Source organism: Manacus candei, unplaced genomic scaffold (assembly GCF_025592945.1).
Source record: "Manacus candei isolate 608988 ecotype Guabito, Panama unplaced genomic scaffold, ASM2559294v1 h1tg000062l, whole genome shotgun sequence".
Classification (NCBI taxonomy): domain Eukaryota; kingdom Metazoa; phylum Chordata; class Aves; order Passeriformes; family Pipridae; genus Manacus; species Manacus candei.
The window spans coordinates 3,420,782-3,435,328 of NW_026138110.1; positions in this window are offsets into that span (position 1 = coordinate 3,420,782).

The window sequence follows — 14,547 nt, forward strand, 5'->3', positions numbered from 1 at the left end:
GGTGGGTAGGGCTGAAATGAGTCTAGAGCTGGGGTTTTGACTTTGGAGTTGGGCTAGAAGTTCTGGGGTAGGAGGAGTACCTGGTGGACGGGAATTGGGAGGGTGAGGAATTGGGAAGTGGGAGACTGGGATTGGAATGTGAGGTGGGAGCTGGAAAGTGGCAGAGCTGGAGCCAAGCTGAAGATCCTGCAGCGAGAACCTGGAGCAGCTTCCCGTGGCGGCGCTGGCAAGATGCAGAGCTACTGCTGAGAGAGCAGAGCTGGCAGTGCAATAAAGCTTGTGGGTCTCGAGCTGAAATCACTGAGGGGCTGGGGTAGGGCTGGGTTCTGGGCTCGGGACTGTAACATCTGGGCAGGAATCAGTGTGGGGCGGAGATAGGGCCTGTGGCACCGTCGCTGAAATCCCTGTGTGTCTGTGGAATTGGGATTATAATTGGGAATGTGGAGTGAGAGGCTGGGGCTGAAATCAGTATAGGGCTGGGATTGAGAGTTTGCAGTTGGGCTAGGAGTTCTGGGGTAAGAGGAGTAGCTGGGGGAGTGGGATTGGGAGTGTGAGGGTGGAGCTGGAAAATCCCAGAGCTGGAGCCAAGCTGAAGATCCTGCAGCGAGAACCTGGAGCAGCTTCCCGTGGCGGCGCTGGCAAGATGCAGAGCTACTGCTGAGAGAGCAGAGCTGGCAGTGCAATAAAGCTTGTGGGTCTCGAGCTGAAATCACTGAGGGGCTGGGGTAGGGCTGGGTTCTGGGCTCGGGACTGTAACACCTGGGCAGGAATCAGTGTGGGGCAGAGATAGGGGCTGTGGCACCATCGCTGAAATCCCTGTGTGTCTGTGGAATTGGGATTCTAATTGGGAATGTGGAGTGAGAGGCTGGGGCTGAAATCAGTATAGGGCTGGGATTGAGAGTTTGCAGTTGGGCTAGGAGTTCTGGGGTAAGAGGAGTAGCTGGGGGAGTGGGATTGGGAGTGTGAGGGTGGAGCTGGAAAATCCCAGAGCTGGAGCCAAGCTGAAGATCCTGCAGCGAGAACCTGGAGCAGCTTCCCGTGGCGGCGCTGGCAAGATGCAGAGCTACTGCTGAGAGAGCAGAGCTGGCAGTGCAATAAAGCTTGTGGGTCTCGAGCTGAAATCACTGAGGGGCTGGGATAGGGATGGGTTCTGGGCTCGGGACTGTAACACTTGGGGCAGGAATGACAGCAATCCCTGTGAGATAGGGCCTGTGGCACTGTCGCTGAAATCTGTGTGTGTTTGGACTCGGGATTCTAATTGGGAATGTGGAGTGAGAGGCTGGGGCTGAAATCCATATAGGGCTGGGATTGCGTCTCTGGAGCTGGGAGGGTGTCTGGAGCTCAGATGAGGACTGTGGCAGTGTCACTGAAATCCCTGTGTGTCTGTGGAATAAGGATTGATGAGCAGGAACGTGGGCTGGGTGGGTAGGGCTGAAATGAGTCTAGAGCTGGGGTTTTGACTTTGGAGTTGGGCTAGGAGTTCTGGGGTAGGAGGAGTACCTGGTGGACGGGAATTGGGAGGGTGAGGAATTGGGAAGTGGGAGACTGGGATTGGAATGTGAGGTGGGAGCTGGAAAGTGGCAGAGCTGGAGCCAAGCTGAAGATCCTGCAGCGAGAACCTGGAGCAGCTTCCCGTGGCGGCGCTGGCAAGATGCAGAGCTACTGCTGAGAGAGCAGAGCTGGCAGTGCAATAAAGCTTGTGGGTCTCGAGCTGAAATCACTGAGGGGCTGGGGTAGGGCTGGGTTCTGGGCTCGGGACTGTAACACCTGGGCAGGAATCAGTGTGGGGCAGAGATAGGGCCTGTGGCACCGTCGCTGAAATCCCTGTGTGTCTGTGGAATTGGGATTATAATTGGGAATGTGGAGTGAGAGGCTGGGGCTGAAATCAGTATAGGGCTGGGATTGAGAGTTTGCAGTTGGGCTAGGAGTTATGGGGTAAGAGGAGTAGCTGGGGGAGTGGGATTGGGAGTGTGAGGGTGGAGCTGGAAAATCCCAGAGCTGGAGCCAAGCTGAAGATCCTGCAGCGAGAACCTGGAGCAGCTTCCCGTGGCGGCGCTGGCAAGATGCAGAGCTACTGCTGAGAGAGCAGAGCTGGCAGTGCAATAAAGCTTGTGGGTCTCGAGCTGAAATCACTGAGGGGCTGGGGTAGGGCTGGGTTCTGGGCTCGGGACTGTAACACCTGGGCAGGAATCAGTGTGGGGCGGAGATAGGGCCTGTGGCACCGTCGCTGAAATCCCTGTGTGTCTGTGGAATTGGGATTATAATTGGGAATGTGGAGTGAGAGGCTGGGACTGAAATCAGTATAGGGCTGGGATTGAGAGTTTGCAGTTGGGCTAGGAGTTCTGGGGTAAGAGGAGTAGCTGGGGGAGTGGGATTGGGAGTGTGAGGGTGGAGCTGGAAAATCCCAGAGCTGGAGCCAAGCTGAAGATCCTGCAGCGAGAACCTGGAGCAGCTTCCCGTGGCGGCGCTGGCAAGATGCAGAGCTACTGCTGAGAGAGCAGAGCTGGCAGTGCAATAAAGCTTGTGGGTCTCGAGCTGAAATCACTGAGGGGCTGGGATAGGGACAGGGTTTGGGCTTGGGACTGTAACACTTGGGGCAGGAATGACAGCAATCCCTGTGAGATAGGGCCTGTGGCACTGTCGCTGAAATCTGTGTGTGTTTGGACTCGGGATTCTAATTGGGAATGTGGAGTGAGAGGCTGGGGCTGAAATCCATATAGGGCTGGGATTGCGTCTCTGGAGCTGGGAGGGTGTCTGGAGCTCAGATGAGGACTGTGGCAGCGTCACTGAAATCCCTGTGTGTCTGTGGAATAAGGATTGATGAGCAGGAACGTGGGCTGGGTGGGTAGGGCTGAAATGAGTCTAGAGCTGGGGTTTTGACTTTGGAGTTGGGCTAGGAGTTCTGGGGTAGGAGGAGTACCTGGTGGACGGGAATTGGGAGGGTGAGGAATTGGGAAGTGGGAGACTGGGATTGGAATGTGAGGTGGGAGCTGGAAAGTGGCAGAGCTGGAGCCAAGCTGAAGATCCTGCAGCGAGAACCTGGAGCAGCTTCCCGTGGCGGCGCTGGCAAGATGCAGAGCTACTGCTGAGAGAGCAGAGCTGGCAGTGCAATAAAGCTTGTGGGTCTCGAGCTGAAATCACTGAGGGGCTGGGGTAGGGCTGGGTTCTGGGCTCGGGACTGTAACACCTGGGCAGGAATCAGTGTGGGGCAGAGATAGGGCCTGTGGCACCGTCGCTGAAATCCCTGTGTGTCTGTGGAATTGGGATTATAATTGGGAATGTGGAGTGAGAGGCTGGGGCTGAAATCAGTATAGGGCTGGGATTGAGAGTTTGCAGTTGGGCTAGGAGTTATGGGGTAAGAGGAGTAGCTGGGGGAGTGGGATTGGGAGTGTGAGGGTGGAGCTGGAAAATCCCAGAGCTGGAGCCAAGCTGAAGATCCTGCAGCGAGAACCTGGAGCAGCTTCCCGTGGCGGCGCTGGCAAGATGCAGAGCTACTGCTGAGAGAGCAGAGCTGGCAGTGCAATAAAGCTTGTGGGTCTCGAGCTGAAATCACTGAGGGGCTGGGGTAGGGCTGGGTTCTGGGCTCGGGACTGTAACACCTGGGCAGGAATCAGTGTGGGGCGGAGATAGGGCCTGTGGCACCGTCGCTGAAATCCCTGTGTGTCTGTGGAATTGGGATTATAATTGGGAATGTGGAGTGAGAGGCTGGGACTGAAATCAGTATAGGGCTGGGATTGAGAGTTTGCAGTTGGGCTAGGAGTTCTGGGGTAAGAGGAGTAGCTGGGGGAGTGGGATTGGGAGTGTGAGGGTGGAGCTGGAAAATCCCAGAGCTGGAGCCAAGCTGAAGATCCTGCAGCGAGAACCTGGAGCAGCTTCCCGTGGCGGCGCTGGCAAGATGCAGAGCTACTGCTGAGAGAGCAGAGCTGGCAGTGCAATAAAGCTTGTGGGTCTCGAGCTGAAATCACTGAGGGGCTGGGATAGGGACAGGGTTTGGGCTTGGGACTGTAACACTTGGGGCAGGAATGACAGCAATCCCTGTGAGATAGGGCCTGTGGCACTGTCGCTGAAATCTGTGTGTGTTTGGACTCGGGATTCTAATTGGGAATGTGGAGTGAGAGGCTGGGGCTGAAATCCATATAGGGCTGGGATTGCGTCTCTGGAGCTGGGAGGGTGTCTGGAGCTCAGATGACGACTGTGGCAGCGTCACTGAAATCCCTGTGTGTCTGTGGAATAAGGATTGATGAGCAGGAACGTGGGCTGGGTGGGTAGGGCTGAAATGAGTCTAGAGCTGGGGTTTTGACTTTGGAGTTGGGCTAGGAGTTCTGGGGTAGGAGGAGTACCTGGTGGACGGGAATTGGGAGGGTGAGGAATTGGGAAGTGGGAGACTGGGATTGGAATGTGAGGGTGGAGCTGGAAAATCCCAGAGCTGGAGCCAAGCTGAAGATCCTGCAGCGAGAACCTGGAGCAGCTTCCCGTGGCGGCGCTGGCAAGATGCAGAGCTACTGCTGAGAGAGCAGAGCTGGCAGTGCAATAAAGCTTGTGGGTCTCGAGCTGAAATCACTGAGGGGCTGGGGTAGGGCTGGGTTCTGGGCTCGGGACTGTAACACCTGGGCAGGAATCAGTGTGGGGCAGAGATAGGGCCTGTGGCACCGTCGCTGAAATCCCTGTGTGTCTGTGGAATTGGGATTATAATTGGGAATGTGGAGTGAGAGGCTGGGGCTGAAATCAGTATAGGGCTGGGACTGAGAGTTTGCAGTTGGGCTAGGAGTTCTGGGGTAAGAGGAGTAGCTGGGGGAGTGGGATTGGGAGTGTGAGGGTGGAGCTGGAAAATCCCAGAGCTGGAGCCAAGCTGAAGATCCTGCAGCGAGAACCTGGAGCAGCTTCCCGTGGCGGCGCTGGCAAGATGCAGAGCTACTGCTGAGAGAGCAGAGCTGGCAGTGCAATAAAGCTTGTGGGTCTCGAGCTGAAATCACTGAGGGGCTGGGATAGGGACAGGGTTTGGGCTTGGGACTGTAACACTTGGGGCAGGAATGACAGCAATCCCTGTGAGATAGGGCCTGTGGCACTGTCGCTGAAATCTGTGTGTGTTTGGACTCGGGATTCTAATTGGGAATGTGGAGTGAGAGGCTGGGGCTGAAATCCATATAGGGCTGGGATTGCGTCTCTGGAGCTGGGAGGGTGTCTGGAGCTCAGATGAGGACTGTGGCAGCGTCACTGAAATCCCTGTGTGTCTGTGGAATAAGGATTGATGAGCAGGAACGTGGGCTGGGTGGGTAGGGCTGAAATGAGTCTAGAGCTGGGGTTTTGACTTTGGAGTTGGGCTAGGAGTTCTGGGGTAGGAGGAGTACCTGGTGGACGGGAATTGGGAGGGTGAGGAATTGGGAAGTGGGAGACTGGGATTGGAATGTGAGGGTGGAGCTGGAAAATCCCAGAGCTGGAGCCAAGCTGAAGATCCTGCAGCGAGAACCTGGAGCAGCTTCCCGTGGCGGCGCTGGCAAGATGCAGAGCTACTGCTGAGAGAGCAGAGCTGGCAGTGCAATAAAGCTTGTGGGTCTCGAGCTGAAATCACTGAGGGGCTGGGGTAGGGCTGGGTTCTGGGCTCGGGACTGTAACACCTGGGCAGGAATCAGTGTGGGGCAGAGATAGGGCCTGTGGCACCGTCGCTGAAATCCCTGTGTGTCTGTGGAATTGGGATTATAATTGGGAATGTGGAGTGAGAGGCTGGGGCTGAAATCAGTATAGGGCTGGGATTGAGAGTTTGCAGTTGGGCTAGGAGTTCTGGGGTAAGAGGAGTAGCTGGGGGAGTGGGATTGGGAGTGTGAGGGTGGAGCTGGAAAATCCCAGAGCTGGAGCCAAGCTGAAGATCCTGCAGCGAGAACCTGGAGCAGCTTCCCGTGGCGGCGCTGGCAAGATGCAGAGCTACTGCTGAGAGAGCAGAGCTGGCAGTGCAATAAAGCTTGTGGGTCTCGAGCTGAAATCACTGAGGGGCTGGGATAGGGACAGGGTTTGGGCTTGGGACTGTAACACTTGGGGCAGGAATGACAGCAATCCCTGTGAGATAGGGCCTGTGGCACTGTCGCTGAAATCTGTGTGTGTTTGGACTCGGGATTCTAATTGGGAATGTGGAGTGAGAGGCTGGGGCTGAAATCCATATAGGGCTGGGATTGCGTCTCTGGAGCTGGGAGGGTGTCTGGAGCTCAGATGAGGACTGTGGCAGCGTCACTGAAATCCCTGTGTGTCTGTGGAATAAGGATTGATGAGCAGGAACGTGGGCTGGGTGGGTAGGGCTGAAATGAGTCTAGAGCTGGGGTTTTGACTTTGGAGTTGGGCTAGGAGTTCTGGGGTAGGAGGAGTACCTGGTGGACGGGAATTGGGAGGGTGAGGAATTGGGAAGTGGGAGACTGGGATTGGAATGTGAGGGTGGAGCTGGAAAGTGGCAGAGCTGGAGCCAAGCTGAAGATCCTGCAGCGAGAACCTGGAGCAGCTTCCCGTGGCGGCGCTGGCAAGATGCAGAGCTACTGCTGAGAGAGCAGAGCTGGCAGTGCAATAAAGCTTGTGGGTCTCGAGCTGAAATCACTGAGGGGCTGGGGTAGGGCTGGGTTCTGGGCTCGGGACTGTAACACTTGGGGCAGGAATGACAGCAATCCCTGTGAGATAGGGCCTGTGGCACTGTCGCTGAAATCTGTGTGTGTTTGGACTCGGGATTCTAATTGGGAATGTGGAGTGAGAGGCTGGGGCTGAAATCCATATAGGGCTGGGATTGCGTCTCTGGAGCTGGGAGGGTGTCTGGAGCTCAGATGAGGACTGTGGCAGTGTCACTGAAATCCCTGTGTGTCTGTGGAATAAGGATTGATGAGCAGGAACGTGGGCTGGGTGGGTAGGGCTGAAATGAGTCTAGAGCTGGGGTTTTGACTTTGGAGTTGGGCTAGGAGTTCTGGGGTAGGAGGAGTACCTGGTGGACGGGAATTGGGAGGGTGAGGAATTGGGAAGTGGGAGACTGGGATTGGAATGTGAGGTGGGAGCTGGAAAGTGGCAGAGCTGGAGCCAAGCTGAAGATCCTGCAGCGAGAACCTGGAGCAGCTTCCCGTGGCGGCGCTGGCAAGATGCAGAGCTACTGCTGAGAGAGCAGAGCTGGCAGTGCAATAAAGCTTGTGGGTCTCGAGCTGAAATCACTGAGGGGCTGGGGTAGGGCTGGGTTCTGGGCTCGGGACTGTAACACCTGGGCAGGAATCAGTGTGGGGCAGAGATAGGGCCTGTGGCACCGTCGCTGAAATCCCTGTGTGTCTGTGGAATTGGGATTATAATTGGGAATGTGGAGTGAGAGGCTGGGGCTGAAATCAGTATAGGGCTGGGATTGAGAGTTTGCAGTTGGGCTAGGAGTTATGGGGTAAGAGGAGTAGCTGGGGGAGTGGGATTGGGAGTGTGAGGGTGGAGCTGGAAAATCCCAGAGCTGGAGCCAAGCTGAAGATCCTGCAGCGAGAACCTGGAGCAGCTTCCCGTGGCGGCGCTGGCAAGATGCAGAGCTACTGCTGAGAGAGCAGAGCTGGCAGTGCAATAAAGCTTGTGGGTCTCGAGCTGAAATCACTGAGGGGCTGGGATAGGGACAGGGTTTGGGCTTGGGACTGTAACACTTGGGGCAGGAATGACAGCAATCCCTGTGAGATAGGGCCTGTGGCACTGTCGCTGAAATCTGTGTGTGTTTGGACTCGGGATTCTAATTGGGAATGTGGAGTGAGAGGCTGGGGCTGAAATCCATATAGGGCTGGGATTGCGTCTCTGGAGCTGGGAGGGTGTCTGGAGCTCAGATGACGACTGTGGCAGCGTCACTGAAATCCCTGTGTGTCTGTGGAATTGGGATTCTAATTGGGAATGTGGAGTGAGAGGCTGGGGCTGAAATCAGTATAGGGCTGGGATTGAGAGTTTGCAGTTGGGCTAGGAGTTATGGGGTAAGAGGAGTAGCTGGGGGAGTGGGATTGGGAGTGTGAGGGTGGAGCTGGAAAATCCCAGAGCTGGAGCCAAGCTGAAGATCCTGCAGCGAGAACCTGGAGCAGCTTCCCGTGGCGGCGCTGGCAAGATGCAGAGCTACTGCTGAGAGAGCAGAGCTGGCAGTGCAATAAAGCTTGTGGGTCTCGAGCTGAAATCACTGAGGGGCTGGGGTAGGGCTGGGTTCTGGGCTCGGGACTGTAACACCTGGGCAGGAATCAGTGTGGGGCGGAGATAGGGCCTGTGGCACCGTCGCTGAAATCCCTGTGTGTCTGTGGAATTGGGATTATAATTGGGAATGTGGAGTGAGAGGCTGGGACTGAAATCAGTATAGGGCTGGGATTGAGAGTTTGCAGTTGGGCTAGGAGTTCTGGGGTAAGAGGAGTAGCTGGGGGAGTGGGATTGGGAGTGTGAGGGTGGAGCTGGAAAATCCCAGAGCTGGAGCCAAGCTGAAGATCCTGCAGCGAGAACCTGGAGCAGCTTCCCGTGGCGGCGCTGGCAAGATGCAGAGCTACTGCTGAGAGAGCAGAGCTGGCAGTGCAATAAAGCTTGTGGGTCTCGAGCTGAAATCACTGAGGGGCTGGGATAGGGACAGGGTTTGGGCTTGGGACTGTAACACTTGGGGCAGGAATGACAGCAATCCCTGTGAGATAGGGCCTGTGGCACTGTCGCTGAAATCTGTGTGTGTTTGGACTCGGGATTCTAATTGGGAATGTGGAGTGAGAGGCTGGGGCTGAAATCCATATAGGGCTGGGATTGCGTCTCTGGAGCTGGGAGGGTGTCTGGAGCTCAGATGACGACTGTGGCAGCGTCACTGAAATCCCTGTGTGTCTGTGGAATAAGGATTGATGAGCAGGAACGTGGGCTGGGTGGGTAGGGCTGAAATGAGTCTAGAGCTGGGGTTTTGACTTTGGAGTTGGGCTAGGAGTTCTGGGGTAGGAGGAGTACCTGGTGGACGGGAATTGGGAGGGTGAGGAATTGGGAAGTGGGAGACTGGGATTGGAATGTGAGGGTGGAGCTGGAAAATCCCAGAGCTGGAGCCAAGCTGAAGATCCTGCAGCGAGAACCTGGAGCAGCTTCCCGTGGCGGCGCTGGCAAGATGCAGAGCTACTGCTGAGAGAGCAGAGCTGGCAGTGCAATAAAGCTTGTGGGTCTCGAGCTGAAATCACTGAGGGGCTGGGGTAGGGCTGGGTTCTGGGCTCGGGACTGTAACACCTGGGCAGGAATCAGTGTGGGGCAGAGATAGGGCCTGTGGCACCGTCGCTGAAATCCCTGTGTGTCTGTGGAATTGGGATTATAATTGGGAATGTGGAGTGAGAGGCTGGGGCTGAAATCAGTATAGGGCTGGGACTGAGAGTTTGCAGTTGGGCTAGGAGTTCTGGGGTAAGAGGAGTAGCTGGGGGAGTGGGATTGGGAGTGTGAGGGTGGAGCTGGAAAATCCCAGAGCTGGAGCCAAGCTGAAGATCCTGCAGCGAGAACCTGGAGCAGCTTCCCGTGGCGGCGCTGGCAAGATGCAGAGCTACTGCTGAGAGAGCAGAGCTGGCAGTGCAATAAAGCTTGTGGGTCTCGAGCTGAAATCACTGAGGGGCTGGGATAGGGACAGGGTTTGGGCTTGGGACTGTAACACTTGGGGCAGGAATGACAGCAATCCCTGTGAGATAGGGCCTGTGGCACTGTCGCTGAAATCTGTGTGTGTTTGGACTCGGGATTCTAATTGGGAATGTGGAGTGAGAGGCTGGGGCTGAAATCCATATAGGGCTGGGATTGCGTCTCTGGAGCTGGGAGGGTGTCTGGAGCTCAGATGAGGACTGTGGCAGCGTCACTGAAATCCCTGTGTGTCTGTGGAATAAGGATTGATGAGCAGGAACGTGGGCTGGGTGGGTAGGGCTGAAATGAGTCTAGAGCTGGGGTTTTGACTTTGGAGTTGGGCTAGGAGTTCTGGGGTAGGAGGAGTACCTGGTGGACGGGAATTGGGAGGGTGAGGAATTGGGAAGTGGGAGACTGGGATTGGAATGTGAGGGTGGAGCTGGAAAATCCCAGAGCTGGAGCCAAGCTGAAGATCCTGCAGCGAGAACCTGGAGCAGCTTCCCGTGGCGGCGCTGGCAAGATGCAGAGCTACTGCTGAGAGAGCAGAGCTGGCAGTGCAATAAAGCTTGTGGGTCTCGAGCTGAAATCACTGAGGGGCTGGGGTAGGGCTGGGTTCTGGGCTCGGGACTGTAACACCTGGGCAGGAATCAGTGTGGGGCAGAGATAGGGCCTGTGGCACCGTCGCTGAAATCCCTGTGTGTCTGTGGAATTGGGATTATAATTGGGAATGTGGAGTGAGAGGCTGGGGCTGAAATCAGTATAGGGCTGGGATTGAGAGTTTGCAGTTGGGCTAGGAGTTCTGGGGTAAGAGGAGTAGCTGGGGGAGTGGGATTGGGAGTGTGAGGGTGGAGCTGGAAAATCCCAGAGCTGGAGCCAAGCTGAAGATCCTGCAGCGAGAACCTGGAGCAGCTTCCCGTGGCGGCGCTGGCAAGATGCAGAGCTACTGCTGAGAGAGCAGAGCTGGCAGTGCAATAAAGCTTGTGGGTCTCGAGCTGAAATCACTGAGGGGCTGGGATAGGGACAGGGTTTGGGCTTGGGACTGTAACACTTGGGGCAGGAATGACAGCAATCCCTGTGAGATAGGGCCTGTGGCACTGTCGCTGAAATCTGTGTGTGTTTGGACTCGGGATTCTAATTGGGAATGTGGAGTGAGAGGCTGGGGCTGAAATCCATATAGGGCTGGGATTGCGTCTCTGGAGCTGGGAGGGTGTCTGGAGCTCAGATGAGGACTGTGGCAGCGTCACTGAAATCCCTGTGTGTCTGTGGAATAAGGATTGATGAGCAGGAACGTGGGCTGGGTGGGTAGGGCTGAAATGAGTCTAGAGCTGGGGTTTTGACTTTGGAGTTGGGCTAGGAGTTCTGGGGTAGGAGGAGTACCTGGTGGACGGGAATTGGGAGGGTGAGGAATTGGGAAGTGGGAGACTGGGATTGGAATGTGAGGGTGGAGCTGGAAAGTGGCAGAGCTGGAGCCAAGCTGAAGATCCTGCAGCGAGAACCTGGAGCAGCTTCCCGTGGCGGCGCTGGCAAGATGCAGAGCTACTGCTGAGAGAGCAGAGCTGGCAGTGCAATAAAGCTTGTGGGTCTCGAGCTGAAATCACTGAGGGGCTGGGGTAGGGCTGGGTTCTGGGCTCGGGACTGTAACACTTGGGGCAGGAATGACAGCAATCCCTGTGAGATAGGGCCTGTGGCACTGTCGCTGAAATCTGTGTGTGTTTGGACTCGGGATTCTAATTGGGAATGTGGAGTGAGAGGCTGGGGCTGAAATCCATATAGGGCTGGGATTGCGTCTCTGGAGCTGGGAGGGTGTCTGGAGCTCAGATGACGACTGTGGCAGCGTCACTGAAATCCCTGTGTGTCTGTGGAATTGGGATTCTAATTGGGAATGTGGAGTGAGAGGCTGGGGCTGAAATCAGTATAGGGCTGGGATTGAGAGTTTGCAGTTGGGCTAGGAGTTCTGGGGTAAGAGGAGTAGCTGGGGGAGTGGGATTGGGAGTGTGAGGGTGGAGCTGGAAAATCCCAGAGCTGGAGCCAAGCTGAAGATCCTGCAGCGAGAACCTGGAGCAGCTTCCCGTGGCGGCGCTGGCAAGATGCAGAGCTACTGCTGAGAGAGCAGAGCTGGCAGTGCAATAAAGCTTGTGGGTCTCGAGCTGAAATCACTGAGGGGCTGGGATAGGGACAGGGTTTGGGCTTGGGACTGTAACACTTGGGGCAGGAATGACAGCAATCCCTGTGAGATAGGGCCTGTGGCACTGTCGCTGAAATCTGTGTGTGTTTGGACTCGGGATTCTAATTGGGAATGTGGAGTGAGAGGCTGGGGCTGAAATCCATATAGGGCTGGGATTGCGTCTCTGGAGCTGGGAGGGTGTCTGGAGCTCAGATGAGGACTGTGGCAGCGTCACTGAAATCCCTGTGTGTCTGTGGAATAAGGATTGATGAGCAGGAACGTGGGCTGGGTGGGTAGGGCTGAAATGAGTCTAGAGCTGGGGTTTTGACTTTGGAGTTGGGCTAGGAGTTCTGGGGTAGGAGGAGTACCTGGTGGACGGGAATTGGGAGGGTGAGGAATTGGGAAGTGGGAGACTGGGATTGGAATGTGAGGGTGGAGCTGGAAAATCCCAGAGCTGGAGCCAAGCTGAAGATCCTGCAGCGAGAACCTGGAGCAGCTTCCCGTGGCGGCGCTGGCAAGATGCAGAGCTACTGCTGAGAGAGCAGAGCTGGCAGTGCAATAAAGCTTGTGGGTCTCGAGCTGAAATCACTGAGGGGCTGGGGTAGGGCTGGGTTCTGGGCTCGGGACTGTAACACCTGGGCAGGAATCAGTGTGGGGCAGAGATAGGGCCTGTGGCACCGTCGCTGAAATCCCTGTGTGTCTGTGGAATTGGGATTATAATTGGGAATGTGGAGTGAGAGGCTGGGACTGAAATCAGTATAGGGCTGGGATTGAGAGTTTGCAGTTGGGCTAGGAGTTATGGGGTAAGAGGAGTAGCTGGGGGAGTGGGATTGGGAGTGTGAGGGTGGAGCTGGAAAATCCCAGAGCTGGAGCCAAGCTGAAGATCCTGCAGCGAGAACCTGGAGCAGCTTCCCGTGGCGGCGCTGGCAAGATGCAGAGCTACTGCTGAGAGAGCAGAGCTGGCAGTGCAATAAAGCTTGTGGGTCTCGAGCTGAAATCACTGAGGGGCTGGGGTAGGGCTGGGTTCTGGGCTCGGGACTGTAACACCTGGGCAGGAATCAGTGTGGGGCAGAGATAGGGCCTGTGGCACCGTCGCTGAAATCCCTGTGTGTCTGTGGAATTGGGATTATAATTGGGAATGTGGAGTGAGAGGCTGGGGCTGAAATCAGTATAGGGCTGGGATTGAGAGTTTGCAGTTGGGCTAGGAGTTCTGGGGTAAGAGGAGTAGCTGGGGGAGTGGGATTGGGAGTGTGAGGGTGGAGCTGGAAAATCCCAGAGCTGGAGCCAAGCTGAAGATCCTGCAGCGAGAACCTGGAGCAGCTTCCCGTGGCGGCGCTGGCAAGATGCAGAGCTACTGCTGAGAGAGCAGAGCTGGCAGTGCAATAAAGCTTGTGGGTCTCGAGCTGAAATCACTGAGGGGCTGGGATAGGGACAGGGTTTGGGCTTGGGACTGTAACACTTGGGGCAGGAATGACAGCAATCCCTGTGAGATAGGGCCTGTGGCACTGTCGCTGAAATCTGTGTGTCTGTGGAATTGGGATTCTAATTGGGAATGTGGAGTGAGAGGCTGGGGCTGAAATCCATATAGGGCTGGGATTGCGTCTCTGGAGCTGGGAGGGTGTCTGGAGCTCAGATGAGGACTGTGGCAGCGTCACTGAAATCCCTGTGTGTCTGTGGAATAAGGATTGATGGGCAGGAACGTGGGCTGGGTGGGTAGGGCTGAAATGAGTCTAGAGCTGGGGTTTTGACTTTGGAGTTGGGCTAGGAGTTCTGGGGTAGGAGGAGTACCTGGTGGACGGGAATTGGGAGGGTGAGGAATTGGGAAGTGGGAGACTGGGATTGGAATGTGAGGTGGGAGCTGGAAAGTGGCAGAGCTGGAGCCAAGCTGAAGATCCTGCAGCGAGAACCTGGAGCAGCTTCCCGTGGCGGTGCTGGCAAGATGCAGAGCTACTGCTGAGAGAGCAGAGCTGGCAGTGCAATAAAGCTTGTGGGTCTCGAGCTGAAATCACTGAGGGGCTGGGGTAGGGCTGGGTTCTGGGCTCGGGACTGTAACACCTGGGCAGGAATCAGTGTGGGGCAGAGATAGGGGCTGTGGCACCATCGCTGAAATCCCTGTGTGTCTGTGGAATTGGGATTCTAATTGGGAATGTGGAGTGAGAGGCTGGGGCTGAAATCAGTATAGGGCTGGGATTGAGAGTTTGCAGTTGGGCTAGGAGTAATGGGGTAAGAGGAGTAGCTGGGGGAGTGGGATTGGGAGTGTGAGGGTGGAGCTGGAAAATCCCAGAGCTGGAGCCAAGCTGAAGATCCTGCAGCGAGAACCTGGAGCAGCTTCCCGTGGCGGCGCTGGCAAGATGCAGAGCTACTGCTGAGAGAGCAGAGCTGGCAGTGCAATAAAGCTTGTGGGTCTCGAGCTGAAATCACTGAGGGGCTGGGATAGGGACAGGGTTTGGGCTTGGGACTGTAACACTTGGGGCAGGAATGACAGCAATCCCTGTGAGATAGGGCCTGTGGCACTGTCGCTGAAATCTGTGTGTGTTTGGACTCGGGATTCTAATTGGGAATGTGGAGTGAGAGGCTGGGGCTGAAATCCATATAGGGCTGGGATTGCGTCTCTGGAGCTGGGAGGGTGTCTGGAGCTCAGATGAGGACTGTGGCAGCGTCACTGAAATCCCTGTGTGTCTGTGGAATAAGGATTGATGAGCAGGAACGTGGGCTGGGTGGGTAGGGCTGAAATGAGTCTAGAGCTGGGGTTTTGACTTTGGAGTTGGGCTAGGAGTTCTGGGGTAGGAGGAGTACCTGGTGGACGGGAATTG